Genomic DNA, 16,032 nt, shown 5'->3' with positions numbered 1-16,032 from the left:
ACAACTGCAAAGGACAGAGAATGGGTGAAGAAAACAATGGAGGGAGTGCAGACAAGTGGGCACCAAGCAATAGAGAAAGGTAAGTGGGCACTAAATTGCAAAGGAGAGGGATGGCGGGCACTAAGCAGGAATGGAGAGAGGATGGGCAGGGAAAAAGCAACAGTGGCAATCGAGGAAGGGGAGAATACGTGGACATTAAGCAACAGCAGAAAAGGAGGAAGGGTGGGTAGGGAAATGATTGACAGTAACAGGGAAAGTGGATTCAGAAAAAGCAACAGAGGGAACAGAGGGTGGGAATAAAACAACGGCAAAGGAGGACTGGTGGGTGGACACTAAGCAACAGAAGTAATAGAGGGAGGGTGGGTGGAGGAAAAGCAACAACGGCAATGGAGGATATTGGGTAGGGTGGCTGGTCACTAAGTAACAGCAGCAACGGAGATACAGAGGGTGGGGAAAAAGCAACAGTAGGAATTGATGGAGTGTGGGAGATGAAAAAGAGGCAATGGAGGATGGACAGGCACTAAGCAACAGCAGTAATGGAAGATGAGTGGTCATGGAAACAGCTACAGCGGCTATAGACGTATGGTGGGTGGCAAACAGGCAACAGGGCCAATGGAGGGAAGTGGACAGGTGGATTGAAGCAGCTTTCCAGGAGGGAAAAACAGCATACCAGTGAGAGATGAACGTGGAGCATGGGATAGAAAGACATGGGTGGGGTACAGGCAGAGAATGAAGCAAGACGGAGGGTGGGAGGGCAAGGAAGGAGGACTTGGGTGACAGACAACAACATGAAGCATGGGAGGGGCAGCAATACACAGGAGAGATAACTACTTGGAGCGCTGGGAATGCGAAGAGAAATTCACAATGGAAACAGGTGCACCCTCATGCAATGCTTAATGAAAAAGAAAAAAAGAGTTCCCAAAAAGAGAACAGTGGTGGAAGCCTAGAAAGAGCAAACCAGAGAAATGGTAAATATACTATGCCAAACACAAGCTGGATGAGTTGAAACAAATAAAGCCAATGAGTGAAAAGCAAGCACATATGAGTGGCCAAACCACGTTTAGTCACCAGGCAATGCTAAGCAGCTGGCAGTAAGCATCTCTAGGTAAGTTTTCGGCATAGGCCTAAAATGCCTTTAAGTAGGCTTCGCCCCAAAAACACAGGACGCTTGGTTGGTCTCATCTCGTTCATGTTCGATGGATTTCCACTATCCTTGTTCGGTGCTTTAAATGGAAATACAAGTGTAGGAACTCACTCGTTAGAGTACCTGTTTCTTCCTTAGAAGTGCCGGTACTCTCCCATTAAATGTATTGCAACAAAGCTGAAAAGTGCTGGTACTATCCCTTTCAAATTGGAGAAGTACAGGTACTCAGTACGGGAGAGTACCTGCCCCTTTAAAGCACTGCTAGTGGTGAAAGCAACTATGTCCAATGCGTGTCTTCTTGCTAATGTTTGGCAGCTCTGCCTACACGCGCGCCCGCACACGCACAGCGTCATCAGCAGCACCAGAGCCCGACGCCTGCTGCACAGCATTAGTGATGCAACAAGGAAGAAAGATGGTTGCACTGCCAGCGACTTCCCTGTGCCAAGCCGTGCCCTGACGCAACCCCATGTCAGCCCTCCTTTAATAGCTGCTCTGTACTGGGAAGAAGGCTGTTTACTCCACGTAGGGGAGCACGCGCCCCTCCCCAGCTGCCTTTATCATCAACTCTCATGCCCTCCTGATAGATTTGTTATGTGGGACCGGAAGCATCGTGAAAGTATCGAGTGCTGCTCATCACAGTATCTCGCCAGATCAGCTGGAGATCCTGGCAGGGCTCTGGGGTGGGTGGGGTTGTTGTTAGGAGTCGAGCGTGTCCTCGGTGCAGGATCAGGAAAAAAAACTGGAAGCTGGCGGGCTAACTTTATAATAAGCACATGAGCAAGCGTAGGCCGATGCCCTGGGGCCCTGTGTCCAGAGAATGGAGGCAAATGGACGGATGTTCTCAGTACCTGCAGTGGTCAGGGGGCAGAAAAAGTACGGGAACTGTGATCTTGGGTGCAGGAAGCAGGCACCCTGCTGAGAAGGCTTGTTTTCGTCTTCAGGTGCCCAACCCTCCCCTCAGCCTTGTATTGTCCAAGACCCACCTGTCCTTCTCATTGCCTTTCTGAAAAGGCAGGGCAGGATTAACCATATGGGAACGGTTGTATTTTTTTTGTTTGCTTCTATTTTAATAAAAAAAATATTGAAACTGTTTTTGCAAAATTTAAAAGGGTCGCAAACTGTGTTTCCAGCTGTCCCCGCCCACTTCGACATCTCTGAACAGCGTCCATCGCAGATATTTGTTTGAAACCCACATGACTCTGGAGACAGTGTACCTGTGTTGTGAATCCCAGTTGAGGGGTCAAGGAATGAATGTGCATGGAATATGATTTCATTCTTATTTGGATGTACTTTCTGATTCGCACAGCCTTACTTTAAAAAAATGTTGTAAATCAAGGGACGCGCTGCTATGGATTGTTAAAACCTTAGCTTGTTAACCTACATCACAAAAGTTTGAGAAATACTGTAGGAAATGTATTTACATATCGTTACTATCATACATGCACTTTCATAACCCTATCTGTGAATAGTATTTGCATTGTAAGCTGTCAAATGTGTAGCATTAGGGAAACAGTGCCATTTAAAAATATATATATATTTTAAATTCATTTTTTTTACTCATGAAAAACAAATGGAAGTAGAATGTCTCACTCTCTATACCTGTGAATGGATCAGTGGTGCACTTTCCCACACTTTCTCTGACTTGTACCTGCACTTAAGGCGTTCCCTCGATGGTTCATCTAAATGGTTAAATCCCCTGGCTTATTTTTGTGAATTCCCACAGAATTGTGTTGAACTTTGTCTGATTTGCACAACCAGTTCCTGGCCACATCCCTATCAAAACTTGCTGCGAACGTCTACTACACGTATAAGAACGTACTCCTACATCTGAATACTTTTGATAGGGGCTACTATTCGATATTAAGTCCTTCAAAACATTTCTGTCATCTGCGTAACTCAATCTTTCATATGTGTACAGTTCTATGAACCAAGTCCTGCCTTTTTTTTATAGCTCTTTGATGTAGTGCATGTAGTTGTGCTTTTCTTTATTTTTAATTCCTTACTTTTACTACTTGATGAATTCTAACTGGAGGTGGCCCCCTGAGATCCTTGGGTGGGCAATGCCGCATAGGAGTCGAATCGCCGCTGCACTTGCTGTGCCTGTGAGGGGAGATGATCACTTCCGGTGGTCTCAGTTGCCTTCCTTCTGCATCATGCTGTGTTTTTTGCATGGAGAAGAGGGGAGGGAATGGATCATCTTAACCTATGGAAGGGCACAAGAAAGGCGTTTGTAGAGTACAGTTTGTAAATTCTAGCATTCTGCATAAATTGCATATTTTTACAGGGTTTATTATGCGCCTTATGGAATCCTCTTTCAGACAACGCACAAGCACTTCCTGGGCGTCTTCATTTCACGGATTTGTGAAATGGAGATTGTGCGGGGATCCTATGGAGGCCAAGCCTGCTGGTGAATCTAATGCTCCACAAAGGGACAATTCCCAAATCCCTGAATTTAAAAGTGGTGAATTTGTTTCAGTTGGACCACTCTAACTTCTGCAGCAATTTCCCATCTCTCATTGCTTCCCTCAAGAATTCAGGGTTGACTCCAGGAAAATAAATGACAACTATTCATACAGAACCTACACGTGTAAAATGTACGCCAGGTGGAAAATTCTACATTCATAAATTTCATGCTACTGTACATTTGCACCTGTTAGAAAATTCTTCATGAATACATTCAATGCAAATTTGCACATTTATTGTTTTCACCTATCCACAGAGACAATATTTTTTTCATGTGGGGCGCTTTCCTGGCAACCCCAGTATCTATCTATATATATGTTTAGGGATGTCCCCTCCCATTTACGCTTTGAAAGATGCTTACTACAAACACTGACAGAAGGTCTAGGGTGGGAAAGTACCTCCAAGCGATTTGCAAATACAACACAAATATGGTTTGTGGCTGTTCCACTTTTGAAGGTAAATACACCAGGCATGTCCACAAACTTAACTCTCTTTCTCATTATTACCACATTCTGAAATACACTTTGCAATGGTAACATTTGTTCAGTACTGATAATGAGAATCTAAATTAGAAACGTACTCTAGCAAAATTGCATTTTTGTGCTTTTAAGATAAACATTGGCATTTCATTTAAAATTCTTTGATAGTCAGTATTTTAGTATATAACGAGTTTACTCACTGACTGATTCAGTCTTTCATTTGCACATTCTTTCACTCATTCACATATTTTCTCATATACTTTTTTCACTCAGTTACACTCATTCAGGGATTTTTTCCAGTTTTCACTCTCTTCTATTCAAGCCTGGATGTCAACAGTCTCATTGTTGCTGAACACCCTAAAAACTAGGTTTGTCCTCATCAAAAGGACAACAGGCAAACAGTGGAGGAAGAACAGCCCTAGACTAACAACCTGGAGAGGCAAACACCCTTCCACGTAGACAGCATCTACTTACTTGGCTACTACATTGACAACAACTCTGCACTTACGACTCACGTAGCTAAGAAGGTTCAAGTGCACTTGCATCATCTCTTACTCTGCCAGTAATGAAGGCATATCTTTCAGTAAGCTACTACAGAACTGCCATTGAAGCACTGGTCCTCTCCCACCCAGACATCATTGCCTGCTCGTTGTGATCCTAGAGAGCCACCTTTCACCACTGAAGAGCATCCTGTAGGCAGCTGCCAGATTCATGACGACCAGCTCATGGCCACAGTTCAGGTTCTCTTGGTTGCACCACCTGCCCGCATCACCACCACAATCAGTTGTGCTGTCTTCAACTCAGATACTTCCAAAGACTCACCCTACCAGGCAGACAAATAACACAGCTCAGTTGGTAGCACAACGCAGATTACCTTGGCATCACCAGGAAAGAAAGTGCTGAAGACCTTTCAGCTATGCACTGTGAAGGAAAGATGCCCATTCCTTCTGTGTGAATAGGAGATCTTCAAACTCATTATTTTAACACAGCTTACCCTGCTTTCTTGCTGACAGTGCCTCTTGTGAACGGGTCGTACGCTGTGGAAGCGATTTGCTGGAGTTTGAATTGCAACTTCTTCATTTACTGTGTTGTTTGACACTAGGTCTCAATTACCTTATCTACCAAATTGGCGATGTCTTAGAAACAGCTAACCCACTATCGAGTTGTGTATGGAGATTGATTATCTGTACATATTTAAATTTACAAATCACAGTCTATGAAAATGGAGTGCAACAGTGAACGCTATCAACCCATGCTTGTTTGAGTTATGCAGTGTTGTGTTGTGCTGTGTTATGTTAATGGCATTCGTATACCACACAATCTGCCCAGTCTGCCACTGACATGACTCTACAGCACTTGGGGCTTTCATCACATGCGTGAGTCTGGTTCGCCTTGTTAAGAAAGCACCTTCCAAAGTGCGGAGGGGCATTTTCCTCCGATAGTTGAATGGGTTTTCTTCAATGAGTGAATATTGTCAGTGCCTTAAGGATGAGATAAAATGACTGTAGCAGATTGCTTACACATTAGAATGACTGTTATGCGCGTTGGCTGACTGAATTGTGCATGTGTTTGTGTGTCTCTGTACGAGTGTACATTTGTAGGACAATTGGCTGAGTAAGTGTTTAAAGGTGTTTCAATAGCCATATGTGGGATGTGTTGGCTGTATGTTAAGAACTTTAATTCCCTGTTTGCAGAGTTCAAGTGCGCTTCCAGTTGAAGGACATTGTACTGGCAAAGTCAATAAGTCTGGCCTTCAATAACCGACAAGAAATATATTCGCTTTGCCAATGCTTGTTTCTTTTTTTATTAGTTTACTGTTCCAAGGTAGCAAATATATTACTTTCAACATTTGAATTGCAAAGTAATGATAAAGTATGGCAACATGCATTCAAAGGCAGCCATCTTTTCGGCTGCTTGCACTGGTGGCATTTTTAAATGGAAATCTACCACCCTAAGATGGGTAACACATTTCGAAGAAATGTGTTTGGCATCATGAAATGGCAAAGAAAGGAAAAACCAAAGAAACGTGGATGTTGGATTCACAAAAGTTAACATTCAAAGATGGCTACTGCTATTGGCTTTGCCAAAGATTGTCAAATTCTGTCACAAGCATTGACAAAGCCAACAGCAGCAAAGAGCTATCTTGGAACATTATTTTCTATATTTCCAAGCCAGCCATCACATTGTGTCTACACATTACATGATGGCCATCTTGGACCTACAGAAAATAAAAGTCTATCATGTCCAGCTGCCACTCTCAACTTCCCTAGATAAGGTGCAGATCTACAAGCATTGGTAAATCGAGAAGGAGAGAGAAAGAGAACAAGCCGCAGTGGTACTCCATGTGACTGGAGGGAATCGCAAGGAATACGGAGACAGAGGTGGGTGGGAGAAAAGAGTTGCGGGAGAGGGAGATAATGTGAGGGCAAGTGAATGAGAGAAAGAGAGAGGGGAAGAAGCATGACATAATCTCCTGCTAGCTTTAACTGTAAATGGCATAGCCAGATAATTCCTAATTCAGCAGAAGAAGAATACACTCAACCAGTCAATATGAAGAGGGAAACCTTAATACTCCATGGCTGAAAAACAGAGATGGGGAGGAAAGCCCTTAATTCAAGACGGGGGGTTGAAAATAACAAGAAAGGTGTCCAATCATAAGCAAAGCGTATTGAAAATAACAAGAAAGACATCCAATCATAAGCAAAGGGAATTGAAAATAACAAGAAAGACATCCAATCAAAAGCAAAGGGGATTGAAAATAACAAGAAAGACATCCAATCATAAGCAAGGAACTGACCTTAAGCCCACTATATGTTAAAGTACTGGTGACAATGATGTCCTTGATAGACAGCTGAAGCTATCTGTAGCAAGACTGCACAAATCGGTCCCACATTTTGAACTTGAAGGGTCTCTTTCCACAACACACATCAGACTCCCCTGCCTTACTACAGCTAGGTGGTTTGCGCAAGGCAGAGAAACCATTTCAATTAAGTGCAGTGGCATGACTTTTTGAGCAGTGATTTCCTGGACCGCAGTGTATAATTTAATATGGTGCTCTGCCCTCCAGACTCTCAAGTAACACTGATTGCTGGCGGAAGAAACACTATCTCCCTCCCAGCGATCCAGTGTCGTTCGTGAAAACACAGGAACCTGTGTCACTTCAGCGCGCGGGCTGCTGATCTCAAATAAAATCAGAAGGCAACATGGGCTAATTATATGAAAGCCAATCTCAGGCCAATCTTTTCTTCCCTAAATTGGAGTTTGTGTTCTTTTAAATTGTGTTAGTGTATGCTTGGGTTGAAAAGTCACCTGGAACCATAGGCAGAAACCCAAAGCCCTGAGAACCTGGGAGATGCGGAAATGTAAGTGTTGGCATGTTTTCAATTTCTCATAGTTTGATCCTTTGAAAATTGAGTCGACGATTCGCTGCCGAGTAACGCCGTAGGCATCCTAATGATTCCTGGAGATACAGGCAATTTTATCTTAATGCTTCCCATGTAAGGAACAGGAGGTTATTTGGTAGTTATCTGCAGCATTTCGGTTCCTTCGCTGGATTCAGCCTTGGTGAGGATCTTGTCACATGCTTAGTATATGGTGGTGACTTGGCTTTCAGTCTTTTTAGACACACTGCCGACTCCCCATTCTTCTTTGAGCACGTTGAACATTCGGCAGTGTGCAGTCTCACGTGAGACGGTCTTGTCCTTTTCGGCCCTGGGGACTTGCTCGATACTAAGTGACAAGTGACCTTGTTGTTGATCCTGAGGAGGACGTCACGCATAGGCCGAAACATGTTGACACATAGCCACAGTAGCACCACCATTATTGTTCTTTTTCTTTTATTGGACACTGGGAGTCTTTCAGGACTGATATGTGTGCTACCAATAAGGGTGTAACACACTAGGAACAATCATGTAGACACCTGTACATTCAACTACCAGACAACAGGAATAACGTGATAATAGGCTTCGGTATAAATACATGTCTATATGATAATCAAATCGATGTATTAATGCTACAGAACCGCTGTATGGATATTTTGAGTGGTAGTGTGGCTTGGACGTGGAAGGGAGTATGTACTTTAAATCAGATTGACTGACTTGCGGCTAAAGAAATAGGCCAGTCCAATAATACAATTTGATTATTGTTGACAAATGAAATGCTTGATTTATCCCTACAGAGAACCCTTCCTTTGTAATATTGGTAAATGCCCGGGTTCTGCATTCGAGCTTTCCCCCTTTCGGTTAATATCCCATGCAAGGAACTGCAATAGGAATGCACTTACTAAAGCAAAGCTAAAGTTGACGGCATGGATTTTTCATTTTTAGGCTACACCCAAATTATTGTATGGTAATGGTCCAAAACACTGGACATGGGGCTGTATCATGGAGACCTGGGCTTGCAGAGCACAGAGCCAGTCACCTGTTTTTTTTGCATTTTTGAACCAGAGGCATCTAAAGTCAACACACATGACCTGGAATTTCCCCAATGCAGAGCATGAACTTCAGATAGCACAAGTCGAAAACAGTGAGCAGAGATTGCCTCTCTCATACTCTGCTTGTTCTCTCGAAAGTTCATGAATTAATTCAAAGAAATTCTGAATTATATGGATACATTTTAGACCCACACATGGAGGTATTAGTGGAGGGAAGCAACTTGGAGGGCGTGGGGAGGGAACATAGACAGAGAAAGTGGAACGGGGCAAGTAAACTGATGATCAGCATGGCGTTGGGGAGAAGCACTTGTGTCAGAAAGCAATGCGGTGGGAGAAGCATGTAAAGGCAAGTGCATCACAAGGTGTGGAGAGAAGCAAACAGAGAATAAGAAACACGTGCAGCTGATGGGGAAAGTGTACAAAGGAAACAGCTGAAAAACACATGCACTCTCATGGAGTGCCTAAACAAAAAGAAATAAGTAGGATTTGAAAGGTGAATAGTGGAAGTGTGCAAGTAATGTACCCATGCTCCAGAGAACGGACAAAAGCATGAAGAGGAAGAAAGGTCCACGCAAACTACTGAATAAAAAGCAAGCAAATGAGTGGAAATCAAGCCAACCGGCTCTAAGCTCACTGTAAGCTGACCATACATCTTGCAAAAGACAGGGCATGCCTAAAACCAGGTTCTCAGCCGCACTGAGCCAGTACATCTGCTCATGATAGGGTGACTTATTTTTACTCAGATAAAAAGCTCTGCTCACCAAGTATCTGTGTGGATATCTAGAAGGAACAACATCCTTGCAAACCACCCCTCACACACACACACACATACAAAGACACATAATTATGGTAGCCAATGCGCCCTGCAATGACAGAATATATGTTCCCTATAAAATGAAGACAAGTGAGCACTGCTGATCCATCAGATCTGTAGGCTACATCATGAAGAGAAGAATGCAAGCATCAATGTTCTTGAACAATCTGTGTTAATTAATCTCCTTGCAGTGGACACAGGTCAACTGACATATTTTCTACTCAGATAACTCAGGCATACTGACATCTGAGTGAGACAGTGCGAGGCTTTCTGGATGATATATATAAATAAAATGGAAGATCACAGAACACAGATGTATCGTTAAGGGAATCTGAGGCTGGGAGCAGAAGACAGAAACAGTAGTTTGCTAATGTAATTCAGGTCAATGCTGACATAAGGCAATGGAAGTCTGCCCAGTTAGAGCTCCTCCACTACTTGACAAGTATTAAGATCACGATTGCTGGCAGACTGGCTGATTTTCTTCTGCTAAGACAGTGGTCTCCAAACTTTTTTATGCTGTTCCCCCCAGTTGAAAAATAAAAATCATTGCCCCCCCTTCAGAACTTTTCCCATCCACCATCAATCTTTTATATAAACGGAGAGGAAAACAGCGGAAACGGAAGTAAGGGATCAGTTCTGATTTTATTTTCATAAATTTGACCTTAGCACAGAGGTCTTCAAACTGGGGGGCGGGGTCTTCAAACAGGGGTGCCTCAAGTGATCCCAGGGGGTGGGGGCGCCAAACTCTGGCCAAAAGAAGCATTATATAGATAACAGGTCTTTTTTTTAAGCAGAAGCATGTTATTGCATTTTCGAAAAAGCAACAGTACTTAACTGCAATGTTTAAATAAGTCTAGATATTTTTAAACATTGCCATCTTTATAAAATATTTGTGAAAAATTCTGAGGGGGACAGTGATTTTTATTTTTCAACTGGGGGGGAGCGGCATTAAAAAGTTTGGAGACCACTGTCTTAGCAGAAACAAAATCAGCCAGTCTGCCAGCAATCATGATCTTAATACTTGTCAAGGCTGGACTAGAAACCAAAACCAACTATGGCAGAAATGTTCAAACCAGCCAGCCCTGTGGTGCAGGCGCAACAACTAGAAAGAGGGCATGCAGCCATCTTTGGCTTGTGGCAGCCCGTGCCACTCTGAAACCTCTGACCCTCAGACTACGGAGAAAACTCCAGCTACAAAATGGCCGCTCCTGCCCTGACACCAGCGCCCACTTCCGAAGTGCTTTTCAGGTGGATCACATTCATTCGGGAATGCCCACCATTAAGCCCTTAATTTCTCCAGAAACGTATTAAATTCAAATTTCATATTTATTGCATCAAATATTTAAAATCTTTACCGTACCATAAATCTATTATAGCAATATTGTGCACTGAAAAATAACCTATATTTTAAAAAAATCTTCGCTGCTCTTTTTAAATAATTTACAATCTTCCCAGTGCAAAATGTCAGTGCAGCTTGTTTGCGGCACTGCCTCGGAGCCCCACTGCTCATGGAGGCAGCTGCCTAGGCTCAGTGTCGGATGCCATTTTATTATTAGCTGCAGACCCTGACAGGTTAATGCACCTCTGGTGTTCACTACCTAAGGCAGCTTATTTTAGGCCCGAGGCAGAGATTTATGTGACATTATAACTCATTGGTCCTCCCACACGCCCGCGTGCGCATTGATAAGCCCGGAAACCCTGCTCTCCCTGTTTACCCTCACCCACACATGGCTGACAACTGACTGTGTCATTAGGGGGGTTGATAGAGGCGTGCACGATTCGCGTAATTTGACTTTGCGTAATTACGTGAAAGTACACGAAATGCAACAGCATTTAACACTATATTTTGGTTCGAAATGCGTCCTTCCATTTATTTTGGAAGTGCCACGAGCAACAGCTGCTCCCATTATTGTCATTTGTGTTGTTCCTGTGCTCCCACGTTAAAAACGTGCCGGAAACATGCCTTAATTACGCTACATGTCGTAATGGCATAATGAATTGCAGGGTGGCCTTTGTAGGCCCGTTATTATAATAGGGGAACTGACGCAACAAGGCTGCAGAATGTTTAATGCTGTTGGATGAAAAAATGAGGACTGGCTGAAGGTCACACTCATTGAGGAAGGGCAGGTTGACAAGTATATCCACTTGGGTTTAACGCACTGCTGCTCACTCGGGGGCATATTTATGAAAAATCACACAGTGCAGCAAGCCACAGTGCTACCCTGTGTGATAGGGAAAGGGCAGGAATGCTGTCCATTTAACATAATACGTCGCATTCCTGTCGTTTCCCTTCGCTGTGCAGGCACTCTTGCCACTGTGGTGCAATGGTGTCTGCGTTGTAAGCAGGATTGGTTTTGTGCAGGAAAGGACATCTTCCTGCACAACAACAATCCCCTGATTTATTTCCCTCTTTATATGGGAACTGCAAAATGCAGCACACATAGAAAGAGGAAGTATCGAGGAGCAATAAATATATTTCTCCTTGTTATGCCTCACCTGGGGAGGTGCAGAATTTCGATGCTTTCCCAGATCTCCCTATAATAGTAAATCTAGAAATGTGCCAAAATCCACGGTGGGTGCAAGGAAACACCAATGCTCCACCCATTGAACGCCTTTCAGGGCAGAGTTACGCAACACAGTGATTTGCGTTACTCTAGATTTATCAAGACACGCAAGGCCATGCAAGGTGGCTTACGCGGCTTGATAACTCTAACTTAAGAGTTGTGATGCTCTCGCGCCCCGCTGCATGACACAAGTGCAACCCAACTCTTTAATGTGTATGCACATCGGTCTTGCCCCCCATATTTTTCTCCTTGCCTGTAAATGACATTTACTTATGGATTCACAGTAAAGTATTAGGAACACAATGTTGGTCCCGTTACTTCACTGCCATGTGGCCTCACATCAAGCGAGGCACATTCTGCTAACCTGGATTATTAGTATCCAGTGGCACTTTGTATTGTATGGCTTGTTTTATTTGTCGTCCCATCATGAAGAGGTCTACAGACTACGATGCCTGGGCTCGTTGAAGGGCTTACACAGGACACTGAAGCACTGGACAGATGTGCCATTCTCAAACATGAAAGATCACTTCCAGTGGCCAAGGCAGTGGGTTATTTTTCCACGGTGCCACATAGGCTGGTGTTTTCAGTTTCATTGGTTCCTTTCTGTGGCGCCATGTGTGTTGCAGTTATTAATATGCATTTTGCCTTCAGGGAGCATGCACCTGTGTAATAACCCATCGACTTTGATGGGGAAGGTAATTTATTTTTAAAAAAGTGAGTTGACCCTGCGGTAACAATCAGCGAACATCGTTAGTTAATGTACAGTACTAAATGGTGGGGTTTCAATGTTGCAATATATGTTTCTGCCATGTCAATGACTGGTGGCTTACCTGCACTGCGAATATGCAGAGGTATCCAAACTCCCCGCATACCTATTCCTTTACAGATAATACTTGGGAGACCGTAATCCCGTAACAAAAGACGTCTCTAAATTCTTTATTGCAACCAAAGTTTGTCTTCTCAAGTCGCTTCTAATAAAGAAATTGCGTGTGAGGCCCCGAAGCTTACCCACAGTGGAGGGGGCCCCCTCAGCCCCTACGGATGTCAGAGTGGGGTCCCCTTCAACATATCTTGCGGGGGCATCCGGTTTTGTTACGCCACTGCTTTGAACCAGCTGTAGTTTGGTGAAGGTGTTCGTTCACTGGGTTGTTGAGAAAAACAATTGATCATTAGTGTAGCCTGGACAGAACAACTTCTCAAATGATTAAGGCTTTTTCAGGGGTGCTGAATATAAAGCAAGCCCTAGACACGCTGTAAAGGTGGTGGATGCTTTTCATTACTGCTTGGTCTTGCAGGGCAAAGGAGAGCTCAGCATCATATAGGAATCCTCGATTCCGTACTGCATTCACCCGATTGGGTGAGGGGATGAAAGTCTTGAGGTTAGTTGGAAGAAATATCTCCTGAACTTGCAGTTTCACATTGTATCTGTATTTACCAAAATATATAAATATTCATTTTTGCCACACTAGTGAAAATGAATGGAACCTGTAAAAACATGCTATCTGGAGCAAGGATGCTTACAATTGTGGCTTACCACATGTATTACTACACTATCAAGATGATTACCATAGAATACTACACTACGAAGGTTATTACCATAGAATACTACACCACAAAGGTTATTACCATGGAATACTACACTACGAAGGTTATTACCATAGAATAAGCAAGCGAACACGAGCAATGGGTACATGTTGCATCAAGAGTTCATGTCTCTAACATTTAATAGATGAAAACATCTTGGAGTATAAGCATCAGACCTAATTAGTTCGGCATATAGTTAACCCTTTGTGCTTTTGTTCAAATTACATGTTTTTGCTATAACTTGAAAAGTGTGAAAAAAGACCCTGACATGTGCCATGCATGCAGATGTGTAGACAGTCATGTGCAGTTTATTACCATTGATGAGCGAGAGTAGTGGCATCGTGACCCCTTTGAGGACTCGCCTCCTGTGAGTCATGGCCCCTCACATATCCAAGATTGGAAATAGATGAGGAAAAGAGACCATATCTAAATGAAGACTCGAAAGATGTTGTCAGTCAAAAGCTTAACTAAAGGGTTTTTTCCTATTTTCTGAGACCAAAAGGACAAAGAGCTAAATTCTAAGTGTTTTCCTTCTATTTTTGTCAGAAAGTGGCTATATTAGTAATGGTGGGAGCTACTGAAGAGCAATCTTTGCCTGATAAAGGGCTGATCTTATATTTATGGTTTGAAGGGATCAATCAATAGATATACTGTAAAAATGAGGGAATTAGGTTTTCTGAAAAATCATTGAATTCTCAAGACTTCCAGTTGAATAACACTAGAGTCAGTGCAGCAGCATTTAGAGGAATAATAATAATTTTAAAAAATAATAAAAAAAAGACTTACCTGCCGCTGCTAACCCTCCGTGTTACTCTGCTCCCACCACCTCCGTTCTTCTCTTGCTGCTTCCCTCCCCACCCAATCCAGACGCTTCTCTCATGCTGTTACCCAGGATGAGAGAAACGCCACGATTGGCCTGAGTGGGCTGAAATGCTGCTCAGTTAGGGAGTGGAAGCCTGCACTTGGTCTCCACCCGAGCTGTAAAACACAGCTCGGTTGGAGAGTTCTAAGTGCTCATATCGGCTTGGCCCACCTAAGACAGACAGCCAAACTGACATGCGCACTTAGAGTGCACCTAGCACTCCTCTTTCCCTTGCTGACGCAGTGGATAGTCCCACCCAACCCTACATCAGCAGACTGGCAGACTGGCTAAACAGAAAAATAAAATGACAGTAAAATACTTTCATTATCATTTTCTTTTTGTGCTTTTTACTGCCTTTCAGCAGTGGGGCGATGCCCCTCCGACATAGCGGTTGGGCCGCCCCTGCAAATAACATTGTTTCAACAGTTCAGTAGCAATCTCCTGCAATATATGAGCTGCACAGTCCTGTATATCCAATGGGGAACTGAGGTTCTGATGTGATCGTTAGCTTTAAAGGAACAGGGCTTGGAAGAAATGCAAAATCGCCGAACACCGTGGTTTGACAGCTAAGACCTCCCGTAGCTCGCTTTGTGGCTCTTCCCAGGAAGCTCCCTTCAGTCTCTGTGCCTCGAATCCAGATCTGCTAACACTGGTTTTGTTGTAAACAGAGTGGCTGCAAATATGCTGTGAAACAGAACTAATTTATGCAACCAGGTTGACTAAATAATTAGACAATGGCGAAGCATACTGTACAGCAAGGAGAGGTAAATTACATAGCTTACTTTGAAGCTGAAGGCAAATTATGCAGAACATTTTATGACCTTATCTAACCATTTGGCATTTTAACATAAAAGGATACGATACAACGTGAATGCCACCAAAATAGAAAATATATAGGTTTTGTAAGCATGAAAACTATGTAAATTAGCCAAAAATGAAAATGGTATTGTCCAACAATTAATTATGTGTTTGCATAAAATTGCCCTTTTATTCGTTTGTGTAAAACAAATACATAATTTTACCGCAGATAACAAGCACACATGTTCACACTTTTTTACTAATAAAAGGTGTGTCTCTTTCTTTCAGTCTGTTTTCAAATGTTCTAACATTCATCTTCAGGTTCGGGTGCACTCGATGTTCGCAATATAGGATTTTTGGTAGCACCTCGGACCATTATGAAACAGTTTGGTACAACTGTTGTGAGCCGATATACATACTTACTCCAAACAGGGTCAACTTACCTGATCCATTTATGCTTGGATCGAGCAGTATGTGTTGCTGGAGCTGGCAAAGATAAAAGGAACCCAAATACTCTTGGCAGAACGTATGTGACGTCAATTTCTATATATTGTCTGTGAAGATGCAGCTTCTATGCACTGATTGACAATGAGTATAAATCAATTTCTATACATTCATTGTCAATGAGGATGAAATCCGTATCTATGCATTGATTGTCAGTGATGATGAAATCAGTTTCTATATGATTGGCAATGAGGACGAAATACATTTCTATGCATTAATTGTGAGTGACGGTGTCTATGCATTTGTTGCCTATGAAGACAAATCAGTATTGATGCATTGATTGTCGGTGAGGATGGAATCAGTTTCTATGCACTGGTTGCCAAAGAGGATGAAATCAGTTTCTATGCCTTGGATGCCAGTGAGGATGAAATCAGTTTCTATGCATTGT

The 16,032-nt window shown here is 43.0% G+C and overlaps 1 protein-coding gene across 1 annotated transcript in view; it reads left to right on the top strand.

The window, feature by feature from the left end:
• Nucleotides 1-16,032, top strand: part of TENM4 (teneurin transmembrane protein 4) — a 1,476,030-nt gene that overhangs the window by 82,173 nt on the left and 1,377,825 nt on the right. The gene's annotated exons all lie outside the window — the stretch shown is intronic.

The sequence above is a fragment of the Pleurodeles waltl genome, chromosome 8, assembly GCF_031143425.1.
Source record: "Pleurodeles waltl isolate 20211129_DDA chromosome 8, aPleWal1.hap1.20221129, whole genome shotgun sequence".
NCBI classification, from domain to species: domain Eukaryota; kingdom Metazoa; phylum Chordata; class Amphibia; order Caudata; family Salamandridae; genus Pleurodeles; species Pleurodeles waltl.
This window is presented reverse-complemented; position numbering and strand designations above follow the sequence as displayed.